The sequence below is a fragment of the Martes martes genome (assembly GCF_963455335.1).
Source record: "Martes martes genome assembly, chromosome: 6".
In the NCBI taxonomy this organism is placed as follows: domain Eukaryota; kingdom Metazoa; phylum Chordata; class Mammalia; order Carnivora; family Mustelidae; genus Martes; species Martes martes.
In genome coordinates this window covers 118,110,603-118,119,111 of record NC_137893.1, presented here as the reverse complement: position 1 = coordinate 118,119,111, position 8,509 = coordinate 118,110,603, and positions in this window count along the sequence as shown.

Below are 8,509 nucleotides of genomic sequence, written 5' to 3'. Positions count from 1 at the left end.
CTTTAAGAAAGGCCTTAAGGGGGGTGTCTGGGTGGCTCAGTGGGTTAAAGTCTCTGCCTTCAGCTCAGGTCAAGATCCCAGGGTTCTGGGATTGAGCCCAGCATCATCGGGCTTTCTGCACAGCAGGGAGCCTGCTTCCTCCTCTCTCTCTGCCTGCTTCTCTGCCTACTTGTGATCTCTGTCTGTCATATAAATAAATAAAAATCTTTTTAAAAAAATTTTTTAAAAAGACCTTAACAATTAAATAGATGATGGGTATTTATGGAGAGCACTTGTTGTGATGAGCACTGGATGTTATATGTACATGACAAATCACCAAATTCTACTCCTGAAACCAATATTATACTATATGTTAACTAACCAGAATTTAAAAGCTTGAAATGGGAAAAAAAAAAAAAAGGAAAGACCATAACAAGTTTCTCAGTCAAGTGGAAGGCATCTGTATGTGGGAGAAGTTGAACATAAAAAGGAGAAGAAAAGTGAAATTACCCCCCAAAATTCTTAGTGGAATCCAAAGAAAGAGATTGTCAGACTTGGTTATAAAAAGGAACACTTGTTCAGAGACTAAGATGAAGACAGGGGGATTTGAGGTGAGAAAGAGGGGAATGAGGAAGTTCTAGTCGTATGGTTCAGCGGACTCCATTTCAGACAAGGCAAAAATCTGCTAGAAAAGTGTTGGAAGAAAATCTGATTGACAACTACAGAGAGAAGGCTGCTTTTTAACCAAAATAGTCAATAAGTACAATTATTATTTATTTAACACAAAGCCATCCGTGCCCAATATTATGAACCATGCAGGGATGACACAGATATGTTCCTTGTTCTCAAGAAATACATAACCTAAGCAGAGTGACAAGGAAACAATCCACTCTAATGTCAGGAAGAATGAGATTAATTTGCTAATGTTTGGGTACACGAGAAGAGTAAATTACAACTTAATCTAGAAAGAGTTCATGATAAAGTTGATACTTGATACAAGTGACATAACAAGCAGAGATTTTTAGAATTTGGAACACCCAGTACATGCAGACAACAGAAAGGAGATAAACAGTGAAATAAAATGTTTATCTGGAACCCCTTTCAAATTCCTCATTATCTGCAATAAATACATGCCTACTACTTTACTGAATAGGAAAAGATACAATATAATTTTTTTTTAATTCTTCACTTCCCAGAGAGAACACACACGCTTTGGTGCTTATGTAAGGTAGGATTATGATGGTAGTTGACCAGAACATCCAGAAATACTTGACTTAATGCTTTGTCAAATACATTTGGGAGACCCGCAGGAAATCTCTACCCATAAGTAGTAATGCCAACTTGTAAATCAAAGACTGACTCAATTATTAGCTGGTCAAATCTCTGATACCCCAGGAGAATGTTTTATGATACTTTTCTGTGAAGCATGAGACCGAAGCGAGATCTCACATTCCTTCTTAAATCACACTGATACCACTAGCCAGCTATAAAGGATTAAGAACTTCCAAACGTAAGAGTAATAGCGTGGGTCACAAAGGGATTCTGTTCAAAATAGCAGAAGCAGGATTCAGAAAAGAGCTGAAATGCAACTATATAACCTTTAATTAACATGGCCCTCGAACTCTTAGTAAACACACCCTGCCCTGGAATCTGACCAATCAAAATAATAATTCTTTCTCCTGGGAGATCACAACAGATAAAGAAAAAGATGGGGAGGTATGGAAGACATCACTAGTGTTCACCAACATCCTCTACTTCCTGGGCACATGGAAAATTGTACTTCCTGGTTTCCCTGTACTATGTGAACAAAAAGGTTCTCGGTCAAAGAATTTAACTACCATTGCATGACTCCTCTCTTCTTCCCTTATCAAGTCAACCAAGACAGCCTTGTGTTGAAGTGGTGGAATTAGAATTTAAAGCAGTCTAATCCGCAGAGTCATCATGACGAGGAGAAGCCCTAGAGAGTCCCCCAAACCCACAACAGGTGCTGTATGCATGAGAGGGAAGTTTTGCTTGATTAAGGCTCTGAGGGTTGTTACCAGAGCCCGCCCTAACTTAACCTAACTAGTATAGGACAAGAACAAGAATGTTGACATGCCCCCTGCACATCCCTTAAGTAGATTTGAATATTCATGAATTAGAAGCCTGAGCACAGGCCAAAACTGGTAGACTCTGTCCACAGAGCATCTGACCCATGACTGTGGTACTTCTTCTAGAGGCATATGGTTGTGTTGCTCCCACTTGGGAGGGCACACATGCAGCTGAGTGAAAACGTGGTAATCAGAAGGAGCTCACGCCACTGAGTTTTAACTTCCTCCCTTCTTCCTACCCACACCTACCTTAGTCTTTCCCATGTATTTGTTCTCATTTAGAAGTAGAGAAAAGCATTCTACTTGAAGTTAAGTGAATGAGAACCTGACATGGAGATTATCAGAAGAAGCAAAAGCAGGAGAGGGTAATAGAGGCTTAAGCCCAAGTCTGGTTAGCTCCTCCGCAGGCAATACTGTAGCTGGGCTTCAGTGCCTTCTCTCAAGGATGAGAGAGAGATCTTGAGGAGAGAAGAAAGAGTGAGGCCCATACAGATGAAAGGCATGATTGTTTTGGAGTTAGAGGAAGAGAAAGAGTTGGTAGATGGCAAGAGGTGTTGAGGGGAGACTGGAAGATGTGGATTCTGAACCAGGAAGTTAGGAGGACCACTCTTTCCTAATTCTGGTGTGAATGTGTTTAAGGCTCATAAATGCTAAAATCTGGCTTGCCTACATCATCATCGTCATAGCTAATATTTGTTGATTATACTTTATGAGTCAGTTTTTAAGCACTGTGAATGTCTGTGTCTGTGCACGGTGGTGAGGGATGAGGGGAGAGAGAAAGAGAGAAAAAGAATAGAGAGAATCATACTAATAACCCTTGCAGAGGTATTATTATGACCTCCCTCTTATAGCTGAAGTAGTGAAAGAATAAAGCAAGGGTCACATAACTACTAAGTCCATCAGCAGTGCTTTTTCCATTGCATGGTATTTCTTACTTGGAGGCCCAGGAAAGCTTTATTTCTACTGCTTCAGTATCTTTGAGATGATAAGATGCACAAAGGAGCAAAATAACTGAAGGATTTTATTAAAACTACTTGGAGCCAGAACAGATCCCCAACATATCCTACCTCACATAAGGAAATCAGTGGTCTCATACATCACAAGCAGGAAGTGGCATAGAATCCATCTATGAGCACTAAGAAGAGAAAGCAGTACCAACCCGAGAATCTCCCTTGTCAATGGCCTCTGATACAAGCATCAGTTCATCCAGTTAGAAACTTTGTTGAATCAGATCAGGGGAGAAGCTAATAAAGGGAGAGGTGGTGGCCTGGCTCCTTTCTCTCATGTTTTTGTTTTTGTGTTCTACTTCTATGAGCTTGAAAAACAAAGTGGGGCATTCTGAAATCTCTCTTCCTGTCTGATTTCAGCCAAGAGCCTTACCTAATATAGATACAGGCTCTTCTGTGACTTACCGCTCAGATCTGTATGTTGCATCCCTCTTCCTCATTCCCTCCTTCTTCTATTCTCTAAGGAGTAAGAGATGGTAGGTATGATAGATGTGACCATTTCCTTTATTTTATTTTATTTTTTTTAAGATTTTATTTATTTATTTGACAGACAGAGATCACAAGTAGGCAGAGAGGCAGGCAGAGAGAGGAGGGGGAAAGGAGGTTCTCTGCTGAGCAGAGAGCCCGATGCGAGTCTTGATCCCAGGACCCTGGGATCATGACCAGAGCCAAAGGCAGTGGCTTTAACCCACTGCGCCACCCAGGCGCCCCGTTTCCTTTTTTTTAGAGAGAAAGCGCACACTTGAGTAGGGGGAGGATGGTGAGGGGCAGAGAGAGAAAGGAAGAGAGAGAGAGTCTTAAGCAGACTCCGCACTGAGCACAGAGTCCAACATGAGGTCAATGACCTGAGATCAGGAGATCATGACCTGAGCCGAAATCAAGAGTCAGATGCTTAACTGACTAGGCTACCCAGGCAACCCAATGTGATTGTTTCTTGAGAGCAGTATAAAATCATTATTCTCCCTATTAGCTGACAAAAATCCCCCTTTAATTACTATTTTGGTGATTTTAAAGTTGAAATAAACTGTTCATTTACATTCATTTTATTCTTCCTACACCTGCCTATGACAAGAAACATAAACTGCCTTGGAGACATTAGAAAAATATTCTGAGTTACTGAACAGAAAATGAAAACATAGGGGTGCCTCGTTGGCTCAGTCACTACAGCATAAGACTTTTGGTCTTGGGGTCATGAGTTTGAGCCCAACGTGGGGTGTGGAGCCTATTTAAAAATAAAATTAAAATATTTTTAAAAAGAAAAAGGAGGAAGGAAGGGAGGGAGGGAAGGAGGATGGGAAAGAAAATGGGGTGCCTGCGTGGCTCAGTTGGTTAAGCATCTGACTCTTGATTTCAGTTCAGGTCATGATCTCACCGTCATGGGATCGAACCATGCGTGGGGCTCCTCCATGCTCAGCGCAGAGTCTGTTTGTCCCTCTCTCTCTGCTCCTCCCCCTTGCTCTCCCTCTCAAATTAATAAATAAAATCTTATTCAAAAGAGAAAATTAATACATATTTTTAGGGAACACTGTGTTGAGACACAGTTCAGCTGAAGGAATAGTACTAAGCTAAGAATTTTGCCTGTTCAAAATATTTGCTAAAAGGTAAGAAGGAAAGAATATGAGAAACAACAGAAATCAGTGGAATTTGGGGGGTGTCGGAAGCAAACTTGTGATCTTAGTGAGAATCCATGTGGGAATGAGGAACCAAAGGTCTGGGCTCTAATCAGCTCTCACTTCTTTGACATGATGGCTGGCTGGGTGGATCCACCCAACACATTGATTCATGCTTATTATGGGACACCTTTCTCTTAGGATGGTTTTGTCCATCACATCATCCTGGAAAAGTGAATGTTGGTGGTGTTTTCTTCTACTAATTTGTTTATTTGAACTCATTATTCTTAGGAAAGACCCACAGAAATTATCATATTATGAGCTTTAAAAGGCTCTCTAGAGCAAACCCAAACCTATCTTGTTGTGGTTTTTTTTTTCAATTTGTGGTAGATTCTGTTGTGAACAGAATATTGTAAATATTTTTAAGGATTTTTGCATCGGTATTTTTTAAAAGATATTATTTATTTATTTGACACAGAATGAGAGAGAGAGAGATCACAAGTAGGCGGAGTGGCAGGCAGAGAGAGAAGGGGGAAGCAGGCTCCCCTCTGAGCAGAGAGCCTGACATGGGACTCGATCCCAGGACCCTGAGACCATGACCTGAGCCGAAGGCAGAGGCTTTAACCCACTGAGACACCCAGGCACCCCTGCATCAGTATTAATAAGTAAATTCATCTAAAGTTTTTATTTTCATGCGTTGTCATAGTTTAACGTTGATACTATACTCACTTCACTAAAAGAGCACATTTGCTGCTGTTGAACCATTTAATTAGGATTAGAATTCTCTTTTTTTCTTTTTCTTTAAAGACTTTATTACACTGCCCTGAATATCTCAACCTGGAGCTTTTATTGGGGTAACTGTTTTACAATTTTTCCTGTTTCTTCATTGGAAATTATTCTATACAAATATTCTACCTCTAAAGGCATTGCTTTTGGTATATTTTGCAAGAGAATTATTCATTCAATCCAAATTTTCAAGTTTATTTTTATAAAATTGAACAAACCAATTTCTTATGATTTTCCTGTTCCTGTATTAATTTTGTCTTTTCATTTCTTATTTTCTCTACTTTTTTCTTGATTCAGTTTGTCAGTGGCTTATTTATTTTAATGAAATTTTTAATTTTGAATTTATTCTATTTTTCAATTTTCTAACTCTTCAGTTTCTGCATTTTTTTTCTTTGCATTTATTTTTATTATCTGCTCCTGTTTTCACGTGACTGGTTGTGTTGTTCTTTTCACTTAATTAGCTTGGTTTTGTTCTTTCCTTTAATTGATTCAAGCAGTGAGGGCCATAGGTTCTCTGCTGAGCACTGCCTGAGCTATATCCCAAGACTTTTGATATGTGACTTTTAATTATCATTTTTCTAGAAATTGTTCTAGAAATTGTTTTTCTCTCTGATAAAAAAAGAGACAGTTTCTTTAAGTTTCTCTGTGTGTGTATTTATCTTTCTGATTTTTTTATTATGATCCAACTTGTTCCATTATGGTCAGAAAATAGTATCCATATCATTTCTACTTTTAGGAACTTATTGAGGCTTTTTGTACCATAATATGTAGCCCATTTTCATTTCCTGGAATGTGAAAAGATGTGTTCTCTAATTTTAATGAAGAAAATTTAATATAGATACATCAGATCTAATTTTATACTGTTGGACTATCTTCTGTGATCATACTTATTTTTGTCCACTGAGAAAAGTTAATTAAAGTCACCTAACACTAGTACATTTCTGAATATTTTCCTTGTGTCTCCCTTAATTTCAGCTTTATGAGAGTTGTTTATGTGATATCTAGAACTTAAATGCACATCTTATATATCCATTATGAATTTTACACTTTACATTATAAAGGGCCTTCTTGCCTCACCCAATTTTTTTCCATTTGAATTCCACCTTTTTAATAATAGTGTTGTGACCTCTGCTTCCTTTTTGTTTGCTGTGCCTTTGCCATCATTATATTTTTTGAATAAATGAATGGACCTATCTGAGTCACTCTATTTTAGGTGTGTTTTTTGCATATTACAAACAGCAGTTTTTCCTTCAATCTAATCTAAAACTATTTATTTTATATATCGGTTAAGCCCACTTAAAATTTATATAGCAAATAGATTCAGTGTAATTTGTGATTTGTAGGTGAAATTATTTTCTGTTAAATATGCTGCTTATATGAGTAATTCTTTTAGAAAATCTTTGTGTCTCATGTTTTCTAAAATTGCAGTTTTTCAGATATTTTAAAAGGTGTATATTTGGGGATTGTCCTGATAATTTTATTCTTATATAATACAATTAGTTCCCTCTTTCTTTAGATAGTTTCTACTAGTTATGAACATCATAAAAGTGCTAACCTACATCCTCTCCTCTCCTCTTCCATTTTCTTTGTACTTACCTTTGTACTCTTAATATGTTATAAATATGAATACTTGGTTTATCCATTTTGTGACATAGCTTTAGACTCCCAGATATTATAGACAAGGCCATCAATAAGCTTATTCTATATCCTTACTCATTTTTCCACTCAACCTACAATTATTGAGAAAAATGTTTCTGTTTGTCAATTTCTTCTTCTAATTCTACCTATATTTTCCTACATGTTTTGTGGTATTTTTTGCTAGGTGTAGACTGAGTCTGTTTTAGTACAGTGTTCTTCTTGTTACCATTATTCAATGGTCGTCTTTGTTTCTACTAATGCCTTTGGCCTTCAACTATATTTTTAGGTATCAAAGTAACTACAAACATTGTCTTCTGTTAGTGTCAGTTTTGTATATCCTATTGCATGTCTTGATTTTAACCTTTTCATGTTTTTAGGTTTTCTTTGTGATTAATGTGAAGAGCATGTAACTGGATTTTGTGAGCACCTTATCCATGGCTTCATTTTCTGCAGTTTCAGTGACACATGGTCAACTGCCGCCCACAAGTCAATGATCCTCCTTCTGACAACAGGTCAGAAGGTCAATGTAGTCTAATGCTAGGTCACAATGCCTACATCACTTGCCTCACCTCATCTCATCAAACACTCATTTTATCATCTCACATCATCATAAGAAGGGTGAGCATAGTACAATAAGTATTTTGAGAGAGAAGAACAATACATGACTTTCATTACAGTATATTGTTACATATATTGTTCTATTTTATCATCAGTTACTGTTCTTAGTCTCTTTCTGTGTCTAATTTATAAATTAAACCTCATTATAGGTATGTACATATAGAGAAAAGCAAAGTAGACTTGGAATTCAATTATTATCTGTGATTTCAGGCATCCACTGAGGGGGTCTTGAAACATATCCCCCACAGATAAGGGCAACACAGCTGTATCGTTAATCCAACCTGAAAACCTCTTTTAACTTCAAACTTAAGCTATTTACATTTATTGGGATTACTAAAGTATCTGAATTAGTTTCTACTATTATTGTGTTTTCTATTTTGTTACATTGTTTCTTTGCTTCACTTTTTTCTTCTTTCATCACTTATAGTAAATTGAGTACATTTTTTTTAATTTTTTAATTTTTTTATTAACATATAATGTATTATTAGCCCCGGAGGTACAGGTCTGTGAATCACCAGGTTTACACACTTCACAGCACTAACCATAGCACATACCCTCCCCAATGTCCATAACCCCACCACCCTCTCCCTATCCCCCTCCCCCTGGCAACCCTCAGTTTGTTTTGTGAGATTAAGAGTCTCTTATGGTTTGTCAATTGAGTACATTTTTGAAAAGATTTTTTAATTTATTTATTGGACACAGAGAGAGAGGTCACAAGTAGGCAGAGAGGCAGGCAGAGAGTGGGGAAGTGCTGAGCAGAGCTGGCCTTGATCCTAGGACT